Consider the following 26,555-nt stretch of genomic DNA (forward strand, 5'->3'; position numbering starts at 1 on the left):
GGGCCTGGATGTACAGAGATCTCACTCTCCAATGTCCGAACTTCTTTATCCGCCACTACATTTACGACACATATAGCATTTAGGCCACCGCCGTCCTCCCCTACATGCCTACTGCCCTGGGCAGACACTAATCCCAGACTCATATCAACCACCCCCCTTTGGCCCCCATCACTGATGCACAAAGCAGACATTAGGGGTGCATGATGTCAGTTGCAATCCCCCAACCCTGACAAGGCCTGAAATCTATTAAACAGCCTTACATTCCCCAATGGGCAGGGATTTGGTGCAATGCCCTGTGCAAATGTATCCTTCTCAAATCCTTGAATCCCGAGGGACTGGACATTTTGTGGCCAATTACAAATGTGATTGATACACCTCTGGTCTCTAAAGTTGATTATAACACAATCCCCTGCCACAGTCTTACATCCCCTTCCTATCCAATTGACTCTCCTAGCAACCAGGATCTCTGCTCGCATATTAACTGGCAATGGGCGAAACTTATTAAGCCAGAAAATACACTTATGCTTAAGATCTAAGTATGATTCCCGGTTCCCCTGTGCTACTGATGGAACCCCAACCAAAACAACCACATAGGGGGCTGATTGGGGAGGGAGATCAATATACGGTAAGGGGGTATCGTTATGTGCCATAGGCAATGGAGGCAAGTTTTGCTGTCTAGCTACCATGCTATTACCATCTTCCGAGTTTAGTCTGTTGCTCACTACTTTAGTCCCAGTCCCTGCCTCGTTTAGTACCGGAGGTCCAACATTGGATACCAAGATGACCTGTGGAGTTCTATTAGTCTGTGCTATAGTCACACCCCCTCCAGAAGTAGGAGGCCGAGATGTAACAGAAGGCGCCCCTACATCAGACTGGATAGAGTTGTACCCCCCGCTATTACAACACCAATACTAGAGTCAGTTATACTGTGAGCTAAAGATGTATTCGGCCGACCGCCTGTTGCATATGCCTTAGTCCTGCTTGTTTCTGGGCTTGTGCAAGCGAGAGTTCAAGACACACCAACCTATTTTCTATTGAGTCCAGCCGCTCATGTAATGGGTGACATATCTTCTTAAAAGTACCCTCCAGTCTTTTCCAGAACAAAGGGCCCAGATCCAGGTACGCTTCCTCCCCCACAGTTTCCGGGTGGCTACCATGTCCATCTTTGCAAAATAATCCAGGTTGAAATAAACTAATGGGTGGTATTGCCACTGGGTCCTCTGTGGGGACAGTGGTTTTTGCACTTTTTGCTTTTCTCCCCCCAGCATGTGTTTGGGCCCCTGGGCGCTTTCTTTTTAATAGCGCCCCACCATTCTGCTGAGCCAATCCTTGTTTTGCTTGGCATGCCGACCGGGTTCTCATATTAGGGGATGGGGCTCTAAGTATAACACTCTCAAAATCCCTACTCCTAGGAGAGGTCACACATGTATCCAGAATGATCACTGGTTGAGGTGATAGAGTTCTCACTTCCACTCCCGATGGAGGGAGCGTTTCCTGAGAGTCCGCTTGTTGGCCTGTCAGTGCTCTAGCCCTTGCCAGGGGGCCCAGAGAAGATCTTTTATCAAAGTCTATATCCAAGGATAGTCTTTTCTCTGTAAGTTCTATATCTTTTGCAAGGGCTGATGATACCCTAATTAGAAAATTATCTAAAGTGCCCATTAGTGAACACCCTGTAGATTTCCTGCCAACTACTCCTTCTTCCAGTGAGGCAGCCATAGTTGCTGCGAGCAGAGTGCTACTCTAATATATTGGCGTACAGTATATATGTCACAGCCGGGGTCTATCATAGAGCACTAACCTTATGGTGATACATCAAATGTTGGAGGGGTGGACTGTCCCGTCCTTGGCCGGTCTTGAACGGGCTTAAATGGGCCCGCCCTTGGCCCGGGCTTCGCCCGGCTCGTCCCGCGAAGCGGAGATGTGCGCTTCTTAATGCGCCTCCTGGCGCTGCTGGTTTGTCACTGAGGTGCGCCGCCGCTGAGGATGCCGGGGAAAGGAGTCCGGGGGCGGTGGCACGATTATCGGCGGCGTCTAGTGGTGGTGGGCAACTCCACGGGGCAAGTGTGGCGAGGCACGGTGTCCTGCTGCTGCAGGTAAGGCTCTCCTTTTCGATTTGCAAAGCTCCACCCCGCTCCGCCGAGATGTGCACTTCTTTATGCGTCTCCTGGCGCTGCTGGTGTGTCACTGGTGCGCGCCTCCGCTGAGGATGCCGGGAGATGGAGTCCCGGGGCGGTGGCGCGATTATTGGCGGCGTCTAGTGGTGGTGGGAAACTCCACGAGGCAAGTGTGGCGAGGCACGGTGTCCTGCTGCTGCAAGTAAGGCTCTCCTTTTCGATTTGCAAAGCTCCCTGTCCATGTTTGTATTTAGGACACAATTGAAGTTCCCCACTTATAGTAGTCACTCAACCATGTTAACCGTCACCAGTGACTGCATTCTTGGGGGAAAAAATCCCTATCATCTATGTTGGGGGCATAGACATTCAGAAAGGTTATATCTAAACCTTCTAGTGCTCCCGGCACCAAGAAATACCGTCCCTGTATGTCCGCCTCAGAGCTCTGAGTAGATCAAGTGGAAGGCGACCCTGGGTGCCACCTAGACTGTAACCCCACAAGCAGAGGAGGAGAAAGTGGGTGTAATGAGTTGCCCCTCCTTCTTTTCTTCAGTTCATCAGCTTCACTCTCTGTGAAGTGCTTTTTCTGTAACCAAGCGATTCTCACTGCAGTGCATTTTGACAACAAGAAACAAAACAGTCATGATCCCTCACCATCCTGTGCCAAACTAGCACAAAACCCCCACCTCCACCCTACTGTGATCCAACAAGCTGGCTTGCTGTCTCTACGACTACTTGCCAACCCTTGCACAGTAAACTGAAGTGCAGGAGCAAATCAAGCCAGTGTTTTCCCCACCCCAGTTGGGCCAGAGTTCCACCCTAGGTCTTGCTCCAGCTGCCCTGATAGAGACCTAAATCATTTTCCCCCATAGGAGTCAATATGTAGACGCAGCACAATTCAAAGTCATATAGATCTGATGGTCCAGGTTTAAAAGGCATTACTAAATGTTCCTGAGTGACATGGGGCATCTCCGCCCCATGCTCCCCCCACAATGTACTTACACACCCGGACCATGGTTAGGTAGCCCCTACAAGGGTCAACCAGCAATGTCATTAAGATTGGAGTTCAGCAGTTCTTGATGGGGCCGGGACTTGGCCCTCCTCCTCACAGCTCTGAGTGCAGAGCAAGCCAGCATCCTCCTGCACTATGATTCGAGTTTGGTATCACCTCCGACCTATAACTGTCCCTGAAAAACACTCAAGGGTACAGCTCTCTGCCTCCCTGCATGCCAAACCCGACCACTCCTTAAAGAGCTTCATTCTCTTGGCTACTTTATCCCATTGTTCAAGTCAGGCCCAAACATCCTCAGGTCGGTCAAAGAAATTGGTTTTGCCCTGTGCGACTGCCCGTAGCCGCGCGGAGAACAGCAGCGTGTTTGACAAGTTGACCAGATGAGTTGCCGATGAACATAGTCGAAAGCCTTGCTGTAATCTGCAAAACAGCACTAGAGGAGTTATTTTTCCCATATCTGTTTTGTCGCCAGCATCCTGATTGCCACTAAATTGTCGGTGGTTCCCAGCTTGGGCCTGAAGCCAGTTTGATTGAGTGGGATCAGATTTTGTTAGCTTGCCCATGCTTCCAGGACTTGCAATAGTAGGGAGGCAAAGTATTTGGCCTCAATGTCTAAGAGGGCAATAAGACAGTAGCTCTTGAGGTTCGCCATTGGGCCTTTTTTGTAAATAGGGTGCAAAATGTCCCCTTGCCAGGATGGTGGAACAGTGTCTGTGGTGAGACAAGTTCTAAACAGCCTTTCCATCAGTTGTGACAAAAACTCAATGTCCTGTTTATAAACTGAAGATGGGATGCCAATTGGGCCAGGGGCACCATTGGCTCTGCTCTTTTGATTAAGGTGGTGATTCTTTTAGCTGTGATGGTTGGTGCAACTTGGTGCGTTTGTTTTTTGGTGACCTTGAGGTTTCTTAAAGTTTAGCGGATTTTAATGTGAGAGGCTGGAATGTTGGGACACTTTGATTTGGTCTGATATAGGGTACTCATTTGTAGGGACCGATAATCCACTGTGACATTGTTCCTTTCACGTTTGACTGGATCATTTTCACTGTTTGGTCGATTTATTATGAACCATGAAACTTTGGAATGTTTTGTTCAGCAAGCCATGAATATCTTTAACTGTAGAGCATCCTTGTGCTTGCCTGAAGTGTTGTTTATCATCCTTCAAAAATTGTTGACTTCTTCCAAGGTGACAATGTTTGATCCAGTTTTTGGTGATCTGATCTTCTTTTTATCATGTGTTTCAAGATTTTAAAGTTTTGTAAATGGAGGCCCCAATGAGGTGGGTCTGAGGGGGCTTAGGTGTAAACGAGGCTGCTGGATCAGGGCTAAAAGAAGTTGATGCACAAGTGGTTCCCAGTCTTGTGTCATTGACACCACAGCATAGACTGGTTGGGCAAGTTAGATTTCCATATTAAATATTTCTATCCAATTTTTTTGGACCATTTCATGCGCTTCCAGTTTTGATGCACACCAATTGAGCCAATCGTCCCTAGGGTTTTGTGAGCCTTAGTATGGTGACCTCTGACCCTGTTCACAGGGCCGGTCGCTCCACGCACCGCACGCCCCCCCGTGAGTGTGCCCGAGTTGTTCCCGCTGCTGCACTAAGTCCGCCCTGCTGCTGAGTATTGTGCCTTGAATTTGTTTTTATTGTATTTTCCTTTGTGACCTTTCACTGTTTTGACCTGGTGCTCTTGTATTTCTTTGTTTTGACCTGGTGTTCTTGTACTTCTTTGTTTTGACCTGGTGTTCTTATATTTCCTTGCCGCCCTGCCCGACCGCCTTCCCACTCTGTGCACCCCCCGCTCCCCCGCCGCTGCTCCCCTGCGGCCCGCCCCCTTTTCTTTTCTGTACCCAGCACCCTTCCTATTCGCCGCCCCGCTCCCGCCTCCCAGCTGCTCCTCCCTCCCACTTGGCCATTTATGGCGGGGACCGCGTGGTTGTGAGCTGTGACCTCTGACCCTGTTCACAGGGCCGGTCGCTCCACGCACCGCACGGCCCCCCTTCTCCTTAACACCGCACCTGCATAAACATTGGTAAAGAATCTAGATTGGGGCATTGTAGGATGTGTATACATGCAGACTCAACAACAAAGAACAGCTGGTGTCTGCACAGGGTTTTTTAAACAATGGTGAAGCCTTAGATAAAGTTTACACAGATAGCCTATCTTGTTGTGCAGCTTCAGGACGCAACAGTTACACAAGGCACCAAGGCTGTTGATTCTTACTGATTGTTTCATTTGTGTGTTGTTTCCAAAGCTCTATTTACTACTGGGCGTCCCTTGTTTGTGATCTTTGCTATAAAAACCCATGTAACCATCGTTCAGTGTGCTCTCTCCTTGAGTATCTCTAAGATGCTTGTCGGTTGAGGCCCCATTCATGAATCCTAATAAATGACCAAAGGTTTGTATTTCACTCCAGTGTCGATTCCTCCTTACTTGTTAAGAAGTGGTGACCCTGCACCAGGGGGTTATTAATAATCCGCTCCACAATTTGGCACCCAACGTCAGGCCTCATCAAGGGCTTGCAGTCGGACCAGGCGAGGAAAACGAGTTGGCAAGACGAACTTCGCGGAGGGGCGTCCCACCTGAAGAGACTAATGTAGCTCGTGGTCCAAGGTGAATTTTCAGCTCTCCGACTCTTATCTTCCTGGCGGCTGCTGGCTTTGACTGGGGCTCTCAGATGGTTACTGTTTTTGATCAGGGAGGATCGACAGGTAGGAGTCGAAGACTACACATAAGGTAAATCTGTATTGAACCTGTTCATTTGGTGAGAATTTGTTTTGTATTTTGCCTTGGCATTTGTTTGTTATCAGTTCGGCATCTGCTTGGAATTTTGGAATTTCGAATCTGTTTTCGAACTTGCTATTTGTTTTGACTAAATATTTTTCCTTACAGGTAATGTGAGAATATTTTTTATTTCTCTCTGTTTATAAGATTTTTATATCTTATATAACATGCCTCTTCTTAGTATTCTTTGGAAGTTTTGTTGCTGCTGCATCGATAAGCAGGGCACTTTGGAAGCAAGTCAGCGGGCGCCACCAGAAGGTACTCCGACTTTTGAGATGTACATCAAATATGGTATTTGTCCCATCATGTATAATGCATTGTGGGACAAATATACAAAGGGATCCCCAGTTTCAATGGCCATTAGAGGGGACAATGGACCCTCACAAACGCGAGTATTTAGAGAACTGTTGTTTTTAAAGAAAGTTAGGCCAGCTATGTTTGACAGTTTGTGTATGTGGTGGAAGGAAGTAAAGGAGAGACAGCTCAAGACAGAGAAGGTACAAAGGAAACAGGAAAGGAAGACAGAGTATCAGAAGTATAAGGAATTGAAGGATAAGGAAGTTCAGGAGAAAAGGAATGTTTAGATAGAGAGCATAGATTATTAATATCTAAGAAATATATAGTTAGACGAACAGTAGCAGTTCAGGTCCATCAAGAAGATGTGGATTCAGATATTGATGGATTATTGATTGTTTTTATATTTTATTTTATTTATAGTTTCACAGCGGCAACATACATACATTTATTATAATTCATAAGCCATAGCTAAAGGAAAAATACATATGGATAAATGGACAAATACTTAGCATAGCATAAGAAAGCAGCTTAGATCATAATCATACATCACAATACAAAAGGAGAGGAGAAAAAAAAAGGAAAGGAAAAATAATATCTAACAAATCATTATTGACTCGGTTCAGTCCATTCATTCAAATTAAACCTCATAATAATCTTGAAAGGCTCCCCATATCTTTGAGCCCATCAGTCACCCAAAATAAACCCCATTCCAACTTATATAGATTATAAATTTTTGTTCACCAATATTGAAATCAGGTGGATTTTCCTGCAACCATTATGTTGCTATACACAGGCGGGCTACCGTCATAGAAAAAAAAAACAAATATCGATATTGATATAGTCTATACATTGATCTGCTTGTAGAGATTTTCCCCAGTAACATCATAGCAGGAGTAATAATCAAGGGCATGTTAATGACCAAAGACAATCTATATAATAATAATATAATATATCCGCAATAAAGCTATGCAGTTTATTACAACTAAAATAAATGTGGACACTATCAGCATTATCCTCCCAGCACCGAAAAAATTTCCCATCAAAACCACCCCCCCCATTTAGCCATTCGTGCCGGGGTATAATATAAGTCAAATAAAGTCTTAAAGAATTGAGCTTTTAAATTTGCAGACATTAATGTTTCTCTAGCAATTATAAGTGTGTCTTCAACTTCAATGTCAGTTCCTCCCAGTGCTATAGACCATTTAGACCTAACTTTGTCAAGCTCATCTGGCCTGTCCGCAAGCAGCAATTGATATAAAACTCTGATTTTAACCTGCCTTCTAACCCCTTCTACCACCACATTAGATCGCATAACAGCATTAGTTCGAGCTAAAAAATCTCTAATTTGCAAACATTTTAAAAAATAGGTTCTAGGAAAACTAAATTGAGTCATTAATTCATCAAAAGCTTTGCAAATCCCATTATCCAAGCACAAATCACCTAAGTATCTAACCCCCTTCCTCTGCCAGCCTAAAGAGATACCATCCGCAAATATTCCTGGTAGTAACCTATATGCCTTAAAAGGAGTGTAATATGAGATCTTCCCCATTACATTCGATTTAAAGATCAATTTCCAGACTTTAAATGCACTGATCAGGACTTTAAATCGTGTACGTTTGTAATAGCTTCCATCCAGTTCAATAAATAAACACTGTTTCGCAATTGGGCCTAATAAAATTTCAAAAATTGTTGGAGCAATATTCATAAGCTTTATTCGAAAAGAATTACAATATATTACAAAAAGTTGGGGCAACTCGAATGGATGCAATGCCATGGGCCTAGCAGCAACTAGTTATACAAAAGCAATGTTAAAATTCCAGGCTTTTTCTAATGGACACTGATTTTAAAATAAAGGTTGCAGTAAAAAAACAGATATCCGGGATAGCAAGTGCAAAAAGTAATCTCAAGGCAGTAGCAATTGTAGACGCAGAGTATTTCTTAAAAAGAGGTTTGAGATAACAGATACGAAGGTGCATATACAGTGGACAAATTAGCATAAAGTGCAACGTGCTTTGTTTGCTGGTACCATCACACGGGCATGGTGTTGAAGTATGGGTTTTCATCTTTGGGAATGCCACCAGGTTATGAACAATGCCTAATCTCAACCTTGTGAGAACGAACTGGTGAGACTGTTTAGTAATTACTTTTAAATACTTAGGCATGCCATAACCTTCCTCCTTGTTGGAAAAATAAAAAACATGAGTTATAAAATGGCAGCATTGTTCTTTACGCCTGTTAAATTTGTTCTCCAAAAAAACACCTTTGACCACCTGTTTAGGTATATTAATGGCACATAGGGGGTCACTATGAACGTCCAAGTCAAAATTTCCTTATAGGAAGTTAAAACATAGTTTAACCAGGGGATATGGCGGGCTTTGTCCAAGCGAAGATAGTCTTGAATTATTTACCTGGTAAATCCAGTTTCGTCCTTAGCCCAGATTGACCTCCATGCCATAAGGGGTCTTAATCCTGTTAGGTCAGTCAAGTATTCCAGCCCCACCTCTTTATGGATCAGTTCAGTGGATGCCGAGGGAGGGAGACAGAGGAGTCTCTTAAGGAATAGATTTTCGGCTACTTGCAGGTCACCTTGGTTCCAATGTCCCCACACTCCTGATCCATAAAGGGCAATCGAAGCACATCTGTGCCGATAGACATTCAGCATATCAGGGATGCGACGACTGCCTAATTTAGAAGCGAAGCGAAAAACTCCTGAGGACCCCTTGCCCATCTTGGCCTTAACATTGAGTAGCTCCGGGGCCCACGACCCACTGTTACTAAAAGTTATGCCTAGATAACAAAATTTGTCCACAACCTCGATTCGATGTTCCTTGAACTGAAATGATTTAAGATGATTCACCTTTTTCCCACAAGTCATGATAAAAGTCTTGGAATTATTAATTTTTAATTTCCTACCTTGAATAAAATCATAAAAGTGATTCATAAGTTTTTGAAGACCTATTGGAGTTCTTGAAAGTAGGACAGTATCATCTGCATAAAGCAGTACCGGTATTGGTTGACCCTCAACTTGAGGAGCGTCAGCTTGGACCCTCTTCAAGTCGGACTCCATAGAATTTATAAAAAGAGAGAAAAATAGCGGGGCCAAGACACAACCTTGCCTAATGCCGGATTTAACCTTGATCTTCTTCGTACATTCCCCCGCTTGCCCAAAGCGGATCTGGGCTGACAACTTATTGTAAAGTCTGGCTAGAAAATAGATTATTGCTGCCGGGGCTCCCATTTCGAGTAAGGTGGACCACAGAGAGTATGGTCCACCAAATCAAAAGCACTGGAAAGGTCTGCAAAGCAGAGAAATAAAGAGCCCTGTTTAGATTTAGTGTATTTCCCTATAATAAGATCTAAATTAATACACTGCTCGATTGTGCCGAGACCCTTCCGGAAACCATATTGGGAGTCCACAAGGATATTATTGGCTTCGGCCCATTCCTCCAATCGTAACAGTATGACCCTGCTCATAATTTTTAACGAGGAATCTAGAAGGGAGATAGGGCGGTAGTTCTTGGCCTCTCCTCTATCTCCCTTCTTATAAATCAGTAAAATTATGGATTCGCTCCAGGTAGAGGGAGTACTATCGTTAACAGAGGCATTAAACACCTGGGTCAGGAGGGGGCTCCATAGTGCCAGATCGGTTTTGTACAGGTCGACCGGAACACCGTCCGGTCGTGGGGCCTTCCCCCCCTTGCTGTTACGGATGGCATTATCTACTTCTTGTAGTGTAATCCCCAGGGGATGTTTAAGTCCTGTAATATCAGCACTAATACTAGCCTGATCCTCCCTAGCTGGATCAAAGATTCCTGTAAAATATTGGACCCAGCTATCCTCACTAACCTGGGCAGTTAAAACCGGATATTCCTCCTTTTGGAGGAATGGGCTGTTGACAGTACTCCAGAATAACTTACTGTCACGCAGCTCCGCCGCTTTGGTCAAGTTGTGCCAGGCTTGCTCTTTAAGCTCCTGTTTTCTACGGGTCAACTGGTGTTTATAGGTCGCCCTAAGAAGTGTAACAGCATCCCTATCTCTAGGGTGGCTTGACAATGCCCTCTTTAGTTCTTGTAACAAATTTGTGCAGGCTCTGTCAAACCATCCTAAAGCTTCCCTCTTGGATATACCCTTAGTAATAATGAGGGACCTTTTAATTATATCGCCGAGTTTCTCAAAATCGGCAATAATGCACCAGGGGGCAGCATCAACATCAAGACAGCGGAGTAGCTCTTCAGAACCTGCTCCCACTATTTTCCGGAGCAGTTTATCAGAATTGTCCCCACACCATTTGATCCGTATACCATTTTGCCTGCAAGGGGTAATCTCATCAACAATCCTACGCTTAAAACTAAACATAGTCCCCCAGATGGAGGTCGACATAGTAATGGCATTGTGATCACTAATACCAAAATCAACAATGATGGGGACCGTACAGAGTGGGGCAATGTGCACCGATAACAGCAGATGCTCAATGACGGAGGCTGAATTCCTCCCAACAAAAGTCGGTGCAATATTACCCTCTTTATCCGCAGCAGGTTGGTGGATTAACAAATCAAAATTTAACAAAAGGGTGTTAAGGGAGTCGCCATAAGGAGTGTGGGTAAAATGAGCCCGGTTCTCCCCGTTATCCCCGTCAAACCCACATACATTTGTAAAAGAGTTGGGGCAAGTCCGGATATTAAAATCCCCTCCCCAGATAATATCACAAGGCTTACGAATATCTCTACACATTTTTTTAACAGCTATCTCGAGTTCATCTATAACACAGGTACTCGTGGAATCAAACATATTGTTGTAGTGATTGATTAACAAAGCATCACGGCCCCCTCTTTGTTCCAACCTGAGAATTTGAGAGTGAGATCCTACAGTAGAATGGGATCTCACACGTACTGGAAAGTTCACAGACAATAAAATTACAAGGCCACCTTTTGCCCTACCCATATTGGACTCTTGTGCTAGACAATTGTAGGTCACAAAGCCATCAAAATGGATATCCAGGTCTCCTGTAAACAGAGGATGTCAAACTTGGAGATGGATTCCCTCCAGCCCAGAGACGACACCCTCTGTCGCCAACCGGCGATATTCCAGCTCGCAATTTTGAAACAAGGGGGACAAGAGACAGGCTCTTCGAACCCAGGGTCACTTGGGAGCACTAAGGTTGTTAGCGGCTCCTCTGATATATCCAAAGAGATTAATGGGTGGGAGGCATCAGCTAGATCTGTTTCCAGGGATAGCTCTAGGGGTTTAATGGTAGTAGGAGGAGGTGACTTCATAGGGGCTATAGCCATTGGCAAGCACTCTACGGGGGACATTTCATTTATCTCAGCCTCTCTAGCCAATAAACCATTACTAGTGTCAGGGAGGGAGAATCTTGAATCATGGGCTGGGGATAGTCAGTCAACTCCATCTAGACCATCTAGACAACTGAACCGATTAAAATCACAAAAAGGGGCATACTGGGGCAACATGACCGGACTTACATCGTATCTTCTTTGTCTACCCCTCCGCTCAACTCTGGTCCAGCCGTCTCTGCCTCTACCATGGTTCATACGATTAGGTGGAAAGAAAAAGGACACTGGGAGGGTCTGAATGGTGGAGTCAAAGGCCCTATTAAAACCTGCACAGATATGCAAAACGGTTCTAGGGTCTCTGAAACTGACCGTTATACAGTCTCCATTTATGGTCTTAGCAGTTTTACCCAGCCATGGCACCCTCCTTACCATGATGATTTCGTTGTGGAGGTGGGCCGAAAGCGGTCTATTCCAGTTAAGCCACCTAACAACTTTGCTTTTTAGGGAATTAAAGGTTTCGGCTTCTCCAGCTTCCAACGTAGGAGCTCCTGCTAAGACTACCATAAAACGGTTTGCTTCGGGTGGAAGGTCTGGCAAACGTGGTCTAGGGGCTCTAGGTTCTTTGGCCGGAGAATCTATTTGGCCTTCAACCGTTAACCCAATTGCGTTAGCATTAATTGGTGGCAGCCCAGATATTTGTTGCATGGGAACATTGTAATTAACCTGAATGGAGTCCTGGGGGCCTACTGGGGGGCAGGTTGGAATTAGGGCATCTTTAACTGGTAAGGAATCAGGGATAGTAAGGGTAGTTGGCAAGGTACTCGGGTTACTGGGCTTGACGGAATTAGCCAATATAGCAGCTGTGACTTTCTCTATATTTGTCAGTCTGAGTTCTATCTGCTCTATTTTGGCCTCTAGAGGGAATAGAATCGATTTAAATAGGGCACCCAATCTTTCAAATAATATATCATTGCTAATCAAGGGTGGGGTTGGACTAATTGGAGGGGAAATAGTGTCATGTTGTAACTTCGCTGATTTAGACTTTCTACCAGCTTTCTTATTGTAGGTCCTCTTGCGTTTTGCGGTAGCCCCTTCTTTAACCCCCTGTGACAGAGTATTATTAATAGTAATATAAAATTCAGGAGAAATGGGTACATTATTATCAAGAACTAAGTTAATTTCGGGAAGTATTTCAGTAACCAAAATGTCCATGTCCAGTGACGCCTGTATGTCAACTTCGGATATGGAGGCTTGGCCAGCCACATCGCTGGTAACGGTATCGACGGGCCTTTCAGGGGTTTTAGCATTAGCTATTGATCCCAGGGAAGATCTCTTGAAAGCCGACAGTTCTTTGGACAGGCGTTTTGCGATGTCTATTATTGTATTGGCTCTAGTAAGAAATGTTTCCATACCTCCAACTGTGGAACCACCGGCTAGCGAGGTCTTGCTCCTCGTTTCATGTCCAGCCATGAGAGGCCGGTGAGGCTGGCAGGGGTGGGGGACAACAAATACAGGAGGTGGCGTCCGGTCCGGTCCCGCGTGCGCGAGCGTGTGAGGGTTTAAATAGAAAGAGGCGGGCCGGGGAAGAAGCTCCAGCTGCGGCGATAGCCTGGCCGCTGGGAATGCTGGGCCTCGCAGTACTGGCCCCGTCCTCGATGTCCAGCAGTAATACTCCTCCGCCTCCCACTAGCGCCTCGGGTAGCGCTGCTGTCAATGCTCCTTTTCGGGGGGAAAACAGGATCCAAAATTTAGGGGATAAAGGTCCACAGTTCTACATGGCTTGCGAGCGGAGCGGGGGCCGCGAGCCGTTTTCAAGCACTGCAGAGAGGCGGGGCGGGGAAGAGGCTCCAGCTGCGGCGATAGCCTGGCCGCTGGGAATGCTGGGCCACGTAGTCCTGGCTCGTCCTCGATGTCTAGCAGTAATACTCCTCCGCCTCCCACTAGCGCCTCGGGTAGCGCTGCTGTCAATGCTCCTTTTCGGGGGGAAAACAGGATCCAAAAATTAGGGGATAAAGGTCCACAGTTCTACACGGCTTGCGAGCAATAGCAATATTAGCAGCGGTCTCCCCGTGATCAGTACCCTCATTTTTAAAAGAAAACATGTAACATAATAAAGTTAAAAATCAGGTACCGCCATACCCCCTCTTTCAAGAGGCAAAGTCATAAATCTCATTGCCCGTCAGGGCCTCCCTGGACTCCATATAAATTTACCACAAATTGCTTGTAGATGCTGTATTCTCTTTTTAGATATTTCCAAAGGTATTGACTGAAATAAATAAAGAACTTTAGGAAGTATATTCAGTTTGACAATATTACAAAGGCCAATAATGGTAAAATACAGGCGATCCCATCTGTCCAAAAATGTTTTAACTTTGTGGACAAGAACATTCCAATTAGCATCTACAAGTTCAGACATAGATGCTCGTATTTGTATCCCCAAGTACATAACCTCTTTTACAACCCGGGCATACTGCCATAGTACAGTATCAGAGCATAACATTTGCATTTTTGATTCATTGAGTTTATAGCCCGTAGTCCTGACAAATTCTTTAGCCAACCGCTCTATTTCTTTAATAGCAAGTGAAGGATTCTCTGTGACTACTGCTATATCATCTGCGTACGCAAAAACAGAAAAGCAATAATCAAAACTCGAAACGGTGGGATAAGTGCACTAAGTGATAATTGTTCAACAAAAGGATTAATATATAAAGCTAACAAAAGAGGAGAGCAGGGGCATCCCTGTCGAGTTCACCGAGTTATGCTCAAGAGGTCCGAAAGCATTCCCATTACCAATATTTTAGCCATGGGATCTAGGTATAGCGACTGTAATGCAACAATAAATTTCTTGCCAAACCCCATTTTGTCCATGAGTCACCACATATAGTCCCATTGGACGCGATCAAACGCCTTCTCTGCGTCCAATAATATAAGCGCCAGATCCCTTTTTCCTGTCCCTGAAATATCAAATAAGGTTATTACCTTATTCACTTGATCCACCGTTCCTCTTTTTGGAATAAATCCATGCTGATATGGGGAAACTAAAGACGTAATGACTTTCGACAATCGGTTGGCCGGAATTTTGGAATAGATTTTATTGTCACTATTCAGTAGTGAAATTGGGCGGTAGGATCCTACTAGGTCCGGGGAATTGCCCTTCTTACAAAATACTGCAATCGTAGCGTCCGACCAAGATCTAGGAGGATATCCCTCCTGTGCCAATTGTAATACTTTCAACATTTCATGCTTAATAATATTAAAAAACAGCCTATAGACCTCCCCCGGAATTCTATCTGGCCCTGCCGCCTTCCCTAGCGCTAAACCTTGGACTGCGATTTCTAATTCAGACATAGTAATCGGGGAATCCAGTTCCTCTAAATACCTGGGGTCTAGTTGTTTCAAACCCTCTTCAAGCATCACTGTCTGATCCCTTTCCCCCTCCGGACTTCTCTGCTGCGTATACAAATCCGAATAGAACTGCTGAAAAATCGTGAGAATCTGGTGAGGATCGGAATGCAACACCCCATTTGAGTCCCTCAATGCCTGAATATTTCTGGCCGATTCCTTCATCCGCAGTCGTACAGCCAACCGTTTCCCAATAGTTTCAACAAATTCATGACTTTGCCTCTTAGCTGTTTAGTATCTTCTAGCATTCTCAGTGCTCCAAACCCAAGAACACAAGTGTCCCACACTGTACTAACAGAAGCAGTCCCATTATTATTACCAAAGAAACCCTTGATCCAGCTATCCATATACTCCTTAAATTCATTGTTCACACATAATTTCCGATTGAATGTAAAATTATTGAGTTTAGGTCTACTAATACATAGAGCTAATTCAAGCGCAATTGGAGCATGATCCGAAGAGATCCTTGGATATACATGAATTGTCGCCCCCCCCCCAAAGGGAAACCGGCGCAAAAAAAAAATCTAATCTTACCAATTTTTTGTGGGGGTGCGAGTAAAAGGTAAAGCCACTATCATAATCCCTCAATTTGCCCCAAACATCCACCAATCCTTGATCACTAACTAAATTATAAAGTGCTTTAAAAACTTTGGGCTTTCGTCCAGTATATTTATCTGGGCCATCCTGTAATGCTTGATTCATCAAATTAATATTAATATCGCCACAAACCAATACAGGTTATGGCCAAGTAGCCAATTCAGAATTTAATTCAATTAGGACCCCTGCATCATCCACATTGGATCCATATAAAGTACAAAGTGTAATCTTTTGGCCTTCAAAACTACACTCTACTATGGCCCACCGCCCATTCTTATCCATTAACTTACGATCAATATTGACCAAATTTCGTCTAGCAAGGATAGCTACCCCTCGTATCATAGTAGATTGGCCCGATGCAATAATTAAAGAATAACCTAATTCATTCAAATACCCCTCTTTACCCACGGAATATGTGTTTCCTGAATACACACTAAGTCTGGCCGAATGTGTCTTAGTTCTGCCGCCTCCTTTTGTAGTTTTAGCACAATATTAAGACCAGACACATTCATTGAACAAATTCTAACTCGAGCATTTAACATTTCAATTTATTGAGAGATTTAACACACTTTGGGCCAGATGTAGGAAGGCAAATACCAGTCGGTAACGGCTGATTTCGTCCGTTACCGACCGGTATTTGGAGTTTGAGATGTAGGGGCACGTTAAAATACAGATTCGGTAATTGTACCGAATCGGTAACATACCGAATTGGTATAATTACCGAATCTGTATTTTGACATGTAGGTAGCACTGTAATAAGTGCTACAGGGGTTTAAGAATTCCTAATTTACCACCAACTAGAAGTTGGTGGTAAATTATGAAAACCCTTTAAAAAGCATTTCTTTTGTTTTTGAAACAGTGCCATGTTGCAGACATACATGCCCTAAGGGCATGTATGTCTGCAACATGTGCACCCATGCACAATTGAGGGGTGTAACAGGGTGTCAAAGTGACACCCAGCCACCCTTCAATGTTTCCCCCAATTACCGAATGGGTATTTACCGATTCGGTAATTGACATTCATTCCTATGGGCCTCCAGGCCCATAGGAATGAATGGCAATTACCGAATCAGTGAATACCGATTCGGTAATTACCGAATCATACCGATTCGGTAATTAAATCGGTAAAATGACCTACATCCCGATTGCCAGTTCTTAAATACCGAATCGGTATGATTCGGTATTTAAGAATCGGCAATCTGGGATTACCTACATCTGGCCTTGAATCCTTACACCACAAGATCCAAGCTGCCGCCTAACTCCAGTAACGCAAACTGTCTATTTTATCCTGTAGGTAACCCTAGTACTTGTCGCTGTGATTTTTTTCCCCTTTTACACCCCCTTAGTGCTACCCAGCTCCCCCTATCCCCTACCCCTTCCTCCCCTCAAACCCAACAACGACCCCCCTTCAACCCCCCAACCTCTCTCCCCCCCATCGCCGACGCTTTAGGACTCCTGGTCCTGTAGATGCGAGCTCTACCATAACCTCTTGCATTCACCTGTCAAGCCCTACCTAACGATATAACTCAAGAAATTAATTTAAAAAGTTACAGAAACACAATAGGAGCAGTGGACTAACTTGTACCCAGCAAAAAAAAAACAGAGATAGGTAACAATATCCTCAGAGTTAGGAAGCTTAAGCAAGAGTCATCTTATTCTAACTCAGTAACTTCTTGAACTATATCTAACGTGCAAATTCAGTTGCTGAGGAAATATTCGTAAAGAACCGAGTTTGGTCCTTAAACACGATCTTCAATTTAGCTGGAAACATTAAAAAAGCTAGCACACCCTTTGATTGAAAGTCTGAGATTAATTGACGAAATTGCCACCGCAGCTCTACTGACTGTTGGCACAAATCAGGACGTAGAAAGAATTCCACATCCCCAGCCTTTCCCTTCTTATCTGGCCTAGCAAGCTTAAAGACCTCCTCACGTGCCAAAAAACTATTGAATGAAACTAATATTGCCCTAGGCTTAGTTTCCTGGCCATGCCGCAACCAAATCTTAAAAGGAAATCTGTGTGCACGTTCAATTTCATGTTCCCAGTCCCACTGAGTTAAACCAGGAAAGGCTGTTTTGAATAAACCAGCCACAAACCCCCTTGGGTCTTGCCCCTCTTTCCCCTCAGGGACCTGAAGAATCCTCAAATTGTTACGTCTTGCACCATTCTCAATGTCAGCAAGTTTCCAAATCATTTCCTCTTTTGTTGCCAGACTCCGTTCCACAACTGCTTTCTGCTGTGCAAGATCATCTTCCAGAGTCGATACCCTTGTTTCAACTTCATTAAATCTAACCAAAAAGTCTCCATGCGATTTCACCAAACGTCTCACAGAGTTCTGCAATTTACGACTTATATTCTGAACCCTTAAGCTCTCTTCCTTGGTTTCATCTCGGTGTTGCATGATAGTCCGATAAATTAATGCTAAAGAAACCTCTGTCCCTTCAGTCTCATCCAAAGCCGATTGACCCTCTTGAATCAAACTTTTTACAGGGGTATCATTATTCTCATGACTTGCACCCAAATCCAGCTTTCTAACAGTTTGGAGCTGGCCTTCCTCTGACGCATCGGGTTCCTCCACAATTGAGCTTCCATAATCATCACCATCCATCATGGACAGCTGAGCAGAATATTGTTCGGCCAAGTCCTCACAAGAAGAGCCAGAATGTTCTGAAAGAGAGTAGAAATCTCCATCCATGTTCACCTCGCTGTTCACCTCGCTGTCGGAGATTGCGATAGCCATAACATTAGACACATACTCCTCAGTAATAGCCTCTGGAACCCAGACAGAAACAACAGCTGGCCCCTTTTGCGTGCAGGAATTGCTAGCAGTACCCAGCTCGCCAGGTTTGCCACCTTATTTTTCCTCCTCTCCCTTTCTTTCTGCCTTTCCGCAGTAGTCGTAAAAAGTGCTGGTATTTTCTTCCCACTTTCCAATGCAGTGGGTTTGCCCTTCTCCTGTTGATTAGCCCCCTGATTCTGTGCACCTTCTACTTTTTTTTGAGACTTGGAAGTTACCGCGTTGCCCTCAGCACCTTGCACCACCTTTCCCTTCACCTGGCCAGCTATACCTGCATTATTACTGACCTCTGCAAGGACTTCAGTGGGGGTTTCTTCGTGTCCACGTTTATTGCGGGAGCCCTTCAGCGGCATCCTGTCAGCCAGCACACCGCTAGGACTCTCCCTCACTCCCAGCTTCGAAAACGCCGTTGATCTACCGTCCCAGCGCGTATTCCTGCAGCAGCTTCACTGGCGTCTTCCTCCCACAACACCGGCAATCTCAGCGCAGCAGCTGTGTTTAATCAGTAGATGCCGCGAAACAAAGTATCCAGCGTCTCCCTACAGTCCATCGAGAGCTCACCGATGCAAAGCCCGGGCTATTACCGAGGAGCAATTTCACTCGGTTTCACCTAATGCCCTTAGTTCCAACACAGTTTTGAGCCGCCTCGGCTACCGCAATAGCCACACGAGAAATCTGAGCGTCAACAGCGGCTCTGCTCCTCCTCACTGGACGTCAGCAATCCCGCACTCTTTCCAGCTTTCAAGCCGTCACTGCTGCCTCTCTCGATAAGGCAAGGTAACCAGTTTCCCCCTCCTCGATTCCACCACACCTATTGCTCTCTCATAGGGCTCGGTTCACCAGGGTCCCGCAGGAGAGGTATGCTCAGGCGTCCTTCACGGGCGCCATCTTGCCTCTCGGACTCTGATTGAACGACCCCCGCCCCCATATGTACCTTTAACACCTCTTCGACCTGGACCACCGAATGTTGTTCCCTCTGTACCTCTGGTTCCACCTCCTTTGCCTGCGGGTGTCCAGCTCCCTATTTTCCAACCAGTACCGGTACAAACCTATGAGGGAAGCAGCATCACAGTTCATTCCTGGAAGAGTGAATGCAGATAATGATGACCCCAATAGTCCTGATGCTAGAGCTCATTTTGTATACAATTGGCTATATATGCCCTGGACGGATGTACTCACTTTAAAAGCCTCTTTACCAGGCATACAGAAAAATCCTAGAGGATTTTATGATGATGCACAGGCAGCCATTGATTCTTGTATTATGACCTTAGCAGATATTGATATGTTTTTTGGTATGATCCTCCCACCAGATATGTGGGGACTTACCCGGAAACAGGATCATGCTGTTGACTTGGGAAGAGAATGGGCTGCCATAGTAGCAGCTGATAGGTATAGGAAGCCTGGTAAGAAACCTAGTTAGCTCATACTGGATCTTCCTGGAAACATACTCACTTATATAAAAACGATAGTTCCTGCAAGGAAAATAGATTGGGCACTTCTCACTGCTTGTAAACAAAAACAGGGAGAGACTGTCCCTGATTTCGTTACTCGCTCTAAGGAAGTGTTCCACTATTTTAGTGGGCAAGATACATCTACACCTTCAGGTGCACATTAATTTGTAGATTGATTCGTGGGAAATTTACTTCCTGAGGTATCGATTTGCTTAAACAATTCTGAGAGTAAATGGGCTTCAGTAACCCGGAAAGCTATATTAGATATGGCTCAGTATTATTAGAATCAGGTGACCACTGAGCAAGAACGAAAAAAAAGGAAAACTAAAAGAATTGAAAACTAAGGTGATGATGATGATCCAGGCCTGTGGTCAAAATTATGGTCAGACTTATAGACAAGCACCTCCAGTAGGGCCACTGCGTAGACAAACTCCACTAGGACTGAATGAATGTGCTATTGTAAGGAGTAGGGACATTGGCGCCGAATGTCCTGTTGGAAGTTGACAGCAGCCACAGCAGGTTCAAGCTCCAGAAACAAATAGGTCAGGAAATTATTTTGATCAACGAAATAATCAATATTCTATGGAGGATTGGGAATCAGAGGAAACTGTGGGAACACATTTTGCCTACGACAGCGTAGGACAAGGAGAAACAGTTGAGATACCTGTAGACCAGTAAGGACCCTATATAACAGCCACCATACTTGGGAAGGATCAGAAATTTTTAGTGGATACAGGGGCGACACGTAGTGCGATATCTCAGAAACTGGTACCTGGGACACCCTTGTCTGGCCAAGTAATTACATCAATAGGATTTGATGGAAGGCCAACTCCTAGCCCTTTGTCCCAAAAACTACCTTTGCGGGTTAAGAATTTCATTACTGCAGCCCCCTTTTTACTTCCCCCACATGCTCCAGATAATCTGATGGGACTTGATCTTTTGAAATATTTCCATGCTACTATACATTATTCCCCATCTGGAGTACGTGTCATTTTTGGGAAAAAGACATTGCCTAAACAATATAAATTTTCTTTATGTTCGGACCTTGATTCTGTTCCTTCATGTGTTTGGGCTACTGCTGACACAGATGTGGGAAGAATGGACATTTCTCCAGTACACATACAGGTTCGGGAGGATGCTTCCTTACCAAGGGTCCAGCAATATAAAATATCAAAAGAAGGTGAGGATGCATTGATATCTATTATTGATTGTAGAAAAACTGTTATTACCTTTTGACCTTCTATGCATTTTTGCCTTCAAAATGTAAGACTATATGTAAAAAAGAAGTCACTTGGAAAAATGTCCTATAATTCACATGCTAGCATGGGTACCCACAATTTTGGAGATGTGCAAATAACTTCTACTTCTAAACTGTGCATTTTGTTCCAATTTTTTAAATACATAGGTGTCCCTGATACCTATTTTTCATTCTTTATATTTTACCAAATTAATTGCTATATACCCAGTACACAATGAAAAACCATTGCAAGACACCGCTCAGTTATTGGCGCTGGATTCCTTGAGTTCTTGGTGAACCTACATGTCCAATATATCCCCACAACCAGAAAACTCCAGCGGATGTAATGATATATTGCTTTAAAAAAATATGTCATACTTAGAAGAAGTTACAAGTGAAAACGTTGGCACAAATTGTTGTTTTTTTCAACTCATTTTCAATATTTCTTATTTTCAACTGTTAAATGACCCCTTGCTGAATTCAGAATGTTGTCTACTTCTCAGAAATTTATCACTTTCCAGGATCCATTATCGCTTACACACCCATTTCTACCACTAACTGGAAGGAGGTTGAAAGCACAAAAAGTAGGGGCAATAGGCTAAGTCCCGGTAAAATGACAAAACTGTGTGAAAAATGTTGGTTTTCTGACAAAAGTCTGCCTTTCCCTGAAAGCTGGCAAGATGGTGATTTCAGCACCACAAGCCCTTTATTGATACCATTTTCAGGGGAAAAACAAACGCTTTCTTCTGACGCACTATTTCTCCAGTCTTTCAAAGAAACCTCTCAATTTAGCTGTATTTTGGCTAATTTCTGGGTCCCATCCACGGAAATCCACAACCCCTGAGTACCTTTAAAATCCACATGTTGTTGGAAGAAAAGGATGCAAATTTGGCGTGTATACCTTATGGGGCCAAAAAGGTACAGGGGCCTAAGCGCAAACTACACCAAATAGCACAAAAAAGGCTCAGTACAGGGGGGGAAAGGCCTAGTAGCAAAAGGGTTAATGATCAAGTATCCCTAAACAGAGTTAGCAAAGTGGAAATAAAAACCCTCTGCATGAAACTGCTATAAGAGGAAAGATTTAATAAGGAATGCAGAAACCCAATATTATGCCTCATCAAATGCTCAGATTAATGTATATAACACTCAGCACAGATTTGTCTAAAAAAGTTTTAGGTCTATATTAGCCTTCACCATGTCTCATTCCCAAGGGAGAAGGATTTGTCTATTTCATTAGACAAATATCCATGCAATGGCCATTCAGAACAATGCACATTGCACTTTTTGTTCTTTTGTATGTGTTATCAGGAGCAGAGAAAACAAACTGTGCTACTGATATTGCAAAAGTAACAATGCAGGCAATGTAGACCACCATCGCTGTGGGATGGAGACTGGCCGACAGGCAGACGGTGGCTACACCCGCAAATCTTACGATCCGACCTCTGTGAAGGCAGTCGGAAACATGCCTTTTCCAATTGCGGCTTGTGCTGCGGCCTGGAAATGGTCCGCAAGACAAGCCGGAACTGGTAAAGGCATGTTTGGTATGTTTTTAAACATCCACGCACTGTGTGCCAGGCACCACCTCTGCCCCCCAGGCCACTTAGACTGGTGGTGACAGGGGCCCTACCAGGCGTCCCCAAAGTATTTTTCTGGCTGCTTGTAGAATGAATATGCTGAATTTAGGCCTAAACCTAATAATCAAATATTAGTGACCGGCAGGCATTATAGACCGTCTTCTCTTTAACACAGTGGAGACGAACGCGTGATTTCGGTATTACGTGTTAGGTTTTGGGAGATTGTCCGTGGGTTCATTAGGAACTCGATTAAATGTTTATATAATTCACCTCAGAGAGATTAGTGAGGCCCCCCGATATGGGTATTAAGATATATTAGTACGTATGGGCAAATTGGTATGTTTTCATATATATATATATATACCCATTACATGAGTAATTACGACCAAGGGTCAGTGCTTTGTTTAAGATAAACCCATTGTGCGCTGCTCCGGCCGCGCGCTGCCTTCAGTGTAGTTGAATTTAGGGACATTACGGTAAAAACATGACCGAACGGAATGACGTCACGCGCTGGTTACGCGCATCAGACGCGGATGCATTGAGGCGGCTTTAAACACCGGTAGAGAATTATGACCGGCAGTTTCTTCGGTATAAAAATGACTGGGTGACATAGAAGCCCTTTCTATTTGGCAAACGGATGCAGCATAGCACAGAACCCGACCGCGCTCCAGGTATGCACAGGAATTTTGAGATGCTAGGTGTTAGACCTTCGGTGTGGCACCTCATACGGGGTTAACATAGCGGAGCAGGGTTGGGCCCCAGGCTATATCTACCATGTGGGGGAGGAGGTAATCAACAAAGCCCCCCCCCCTTACCTATAGCCCAATAGTGTATGAACTATGGATGGTACTTAAGGGCGCCATGGATATGGATGAGGTTTAGTAATAATTATTATGGACTTAAGCCTCATTATTCGATATATGTGTTTTATCACCCGATGCAGGGTCCTCCGTATATGGGGATTATGATTTTATAAGAAGCAACCACTTGACGTAGTGGATCTTAGAACACAGAGAAGTGCTAGAGAACATTGTGCAGCACACGAGAACCACTAGAATACGCAATTGGAGATTAATCCCAGGTATATAAATTACCTCTCTCGACATATGAACTGATTAAAATTGTAAGAAGCTTAGAATTACAATGGTTTTTCATTTTTGTGTCTAGTTGCTTATAGAGTTAAGACCTGCATATCAAAACAGGAGAATAAGACACAGAAAATCATCAGTTTTTATCAAGGACATCGATATAGCGCCCTTATAGTGGGTCAGTTGTTGTTAGAATTACACAGGTAAATACACCTTGAGATTATTGTTTCAGGAGACCAATCATCTTGAGATTTGTGGTGTAATGCAAAATTGTCATTGCTTTATAGATGATCGGTGGTTTGCAAGAAGGCATTTGATAATCCTCTGCGTAGTGACCAACACGTGGCACTATTCAAATTTTACGGTATGTGAGTGCATGTGTGGACAGAATGTGGATAACCTCATAAGGGTGTAGAATATATGTCTTAAATCAGTGAGGCTGCAATGGTTATGAAGACAACCACCAGAATGCATACAGAATAATATGTGCCTGCGGGGGGTAGATTTGTTTTAAATATCAGGGGGATGAAGAACATAATGTATGATGTAGTAAAACCCAATGAGTTGTTAACCAGTCTCTTTGCAACAAAGTTCCCAGATTGTCATTTGTTCATACTGGGGGGTCAATAATATATTATTAAAGATGGGGTGCAGGGCAATGTAATGGAATGAAGGATCTAATATGAAGGTTTTAGTAATGTGATGTAATGAAATTTAGTAGGCAGCCTTAAAATGGTCTAGTAATCAATGTATAAAATTGTTTTTATTTCTTTTGTTTAGATTAATTTTAATCAAAATGTTGGTTGAGAAAGAGACATAACGAAATACTAGTCTTGATAAAGGTGGTGCATATAGAGCTACACACCGAGACGCGTCAACGCAACTCTTCCAAGTTAAATTCACAGAACGATTTGTCAGAATGGATCCATGTTATTCTGACTTTCATACAAAGATTCCCATGAATTAACATTCCGATGTGTTAGTTTTAACATCACAGGTTTTTAGTCTCTTTTCCTTTGTGTATACTATGAATTTTCTTTGTGTTAACGTATAACTTGGATTGTTTTTAATGTTTTTAACTGATACTTGATTTAAATAAATTTACACCTTGTGATAATAGCTATTTCAGGTTTTTCTATGATTAAGTGGTGTTTTTGCATTGATAACCATTGTATTCTTGCATCATATTATTAATGATCGCAGAGTGGAGTGTGAATGAATGATTGTCATTGAGACATTGAATAAACCCAAGGGATATTTTTCTTGTTGGCCTTTGGGGAACCTAGAGAGAATATGCGGTTACCATTCCCTATAGTGCCACTTCAGAGGGAATCCTTACTGTATTGCACATATACATCTGAAAGAAACAGCTAGTTATAGATTCCTTACCCTTGAAATACCACCGGGCGTCAGACTGGGTCCGGAAAGTTGTACGTCAGCAGTACCCCTGCGCGTCGGAAGGTGGTGTTGGTTGACTCCGCGTTTGTCATCATTGCTGCCGGGATGACGCTGCGGTAGCTACTTAGCTGCCGCCCTCGCACGCTGATGTCAGTTTTTCTTTTTCCGCACCAGCAAGCGCAGATCCTTAGAGAGCAGTACCTCTAGTCACTTTTTTTTTAAATATCTTTTTATTGTTTAACAAAACAACAACAGAAGACATCAGGTGACTGCAGCTGATCTCACATTTGTCATATATGCATTACCATACTTCAAAACGATACATACAAGATAATCGGTATTGGGATCATAGGGACTCATGTGTCTCTGCTTCTTCCGGGTGTCTCGGGGGTGTACAGATGTCTCCGTGGTACCGATTCCAATCCTCCCAGCCCTTACCCCACTTTTGGGGACAACCCCTAGCTACGTAGACTGACCTCTCTCTAAACATGCACCAATCCATGTCTTCTGCCCATTTGTCGACCCGGGGTGGCTGTCGAGCTCCCCATAACTGTGCAATATTACGCTTGGCTACCATACACGCTAACGTTACCCATTGCTTCTTATAGACACACAAATTTGTTTATTTAAAACACATCTGCGGGCCTCTGACCTTAGTTCCGTCCCCAGGACGTCTCTCAGGCTGTCATGGATCTTTGCCCAATAGTCCTGCACCTCCGCACAGTGCCATAAAATATGCATGAAAGTTCCTAGCTGCCCGCACCCTCTGCAGCACTCCCCACTGTAGGAGAGTAGGGTCTGCTATCCTATGGTCACCCCAAATTTTTGCTTTTTGCTTCACTGGTTTATGACTTAATGTGGCTGTGGGCCTGCTAATCAGACCCACAGCCTGCTGTTCTCTCTCTAAATTGTAACCCATGTACTTTAGGTGCATAACGAAATTGGAACTGGTTCACTTTATTGGTCCCTGTAACAGTGTACCCAGGTACCCAGGGCATAGGTGCTTCCAAGGCCTACCAGGGGCTGCAGCATGTATTGTGCCACCCCTGGCCTGGCCTCCATATTTGACACAACTGGCTGATCACTCAGCTGGGGTAAGTCGGTGTAACCACCCCTTACTTAGGTGTAGTATGCCTATACCTAACCCAAAATGGACACATATGTTCCTATCAGTCACTCCTATGGAAGGCCTCATCAATCCTGGAGGCAGAGTGCTTGGAAATATGTGAGATGGTGCTCTGGCATGAGCTGAGCCTGTCTGCAGCTTTCGGAACCATGTCCTTTAGCTGTTCCATGATATTGCCATACCATATACTCTTAAGTGCATTATAATCCTCGCGGTTAAATGCTATCTTAGGTTTGGCTTTATCAAAACATGTCGAGTAAGGTGTCATACGAATTGGAATACTACCCCCTCGCCAGTTCTGGCGACGGGGGTAGCATTCCACCCTTCTAGAGGGACACAACATGTACCTAGCCTGAACCCCGGTTAAAGTTAAACAGAGCCTTAGCATC

The 26,555-nt window shown here is 44.2% G+C and overlaps 1 protein-coding gene and 1 long non-coding RNA gene across 4 annotated transcripts in view; one reads left to right on the forward strand and one right to left on the reverse strand.

The window, feature by feature from the left end:
• KCTD19 (potassium channel tetramerization domain containing 19) overlaps window positions 1–26,555 on the reverse strand; it is a 2,598,446-nt gene that overhangs the window by 2,220,568 nt on the left and 351,323 nt on the right. The window lies entirely within an intron of this gene.
• Window positions 23,090–24,685, forward strand: LOC144799814 (uncharacterized). Its single transcript, XR_013603880.1, has 5 exons — window positions 23,090–23,225; window positions 23,498–23,635; window positions 23,722–23,845; window positions 23,930–24,006; window positions 24,423–24,685. It is a non-coding gene; the product is annotated as an uncharacterized LOC144799814 (long non-coding RNA).

The sequence above is a fragment of the Lissotriton helveticus genome, chromosome 12, assembly GCF_964261635.1.
Source record: "Lissotriton helveticus chromosome 12, aLisHel1.1, whole genome shotgun sequence".
NCBI lineage: Eukaryota > Metazoa > Chordata > Amphibia > Caudata > Salamandridae > Lissotriton > Lissotriton helveticus.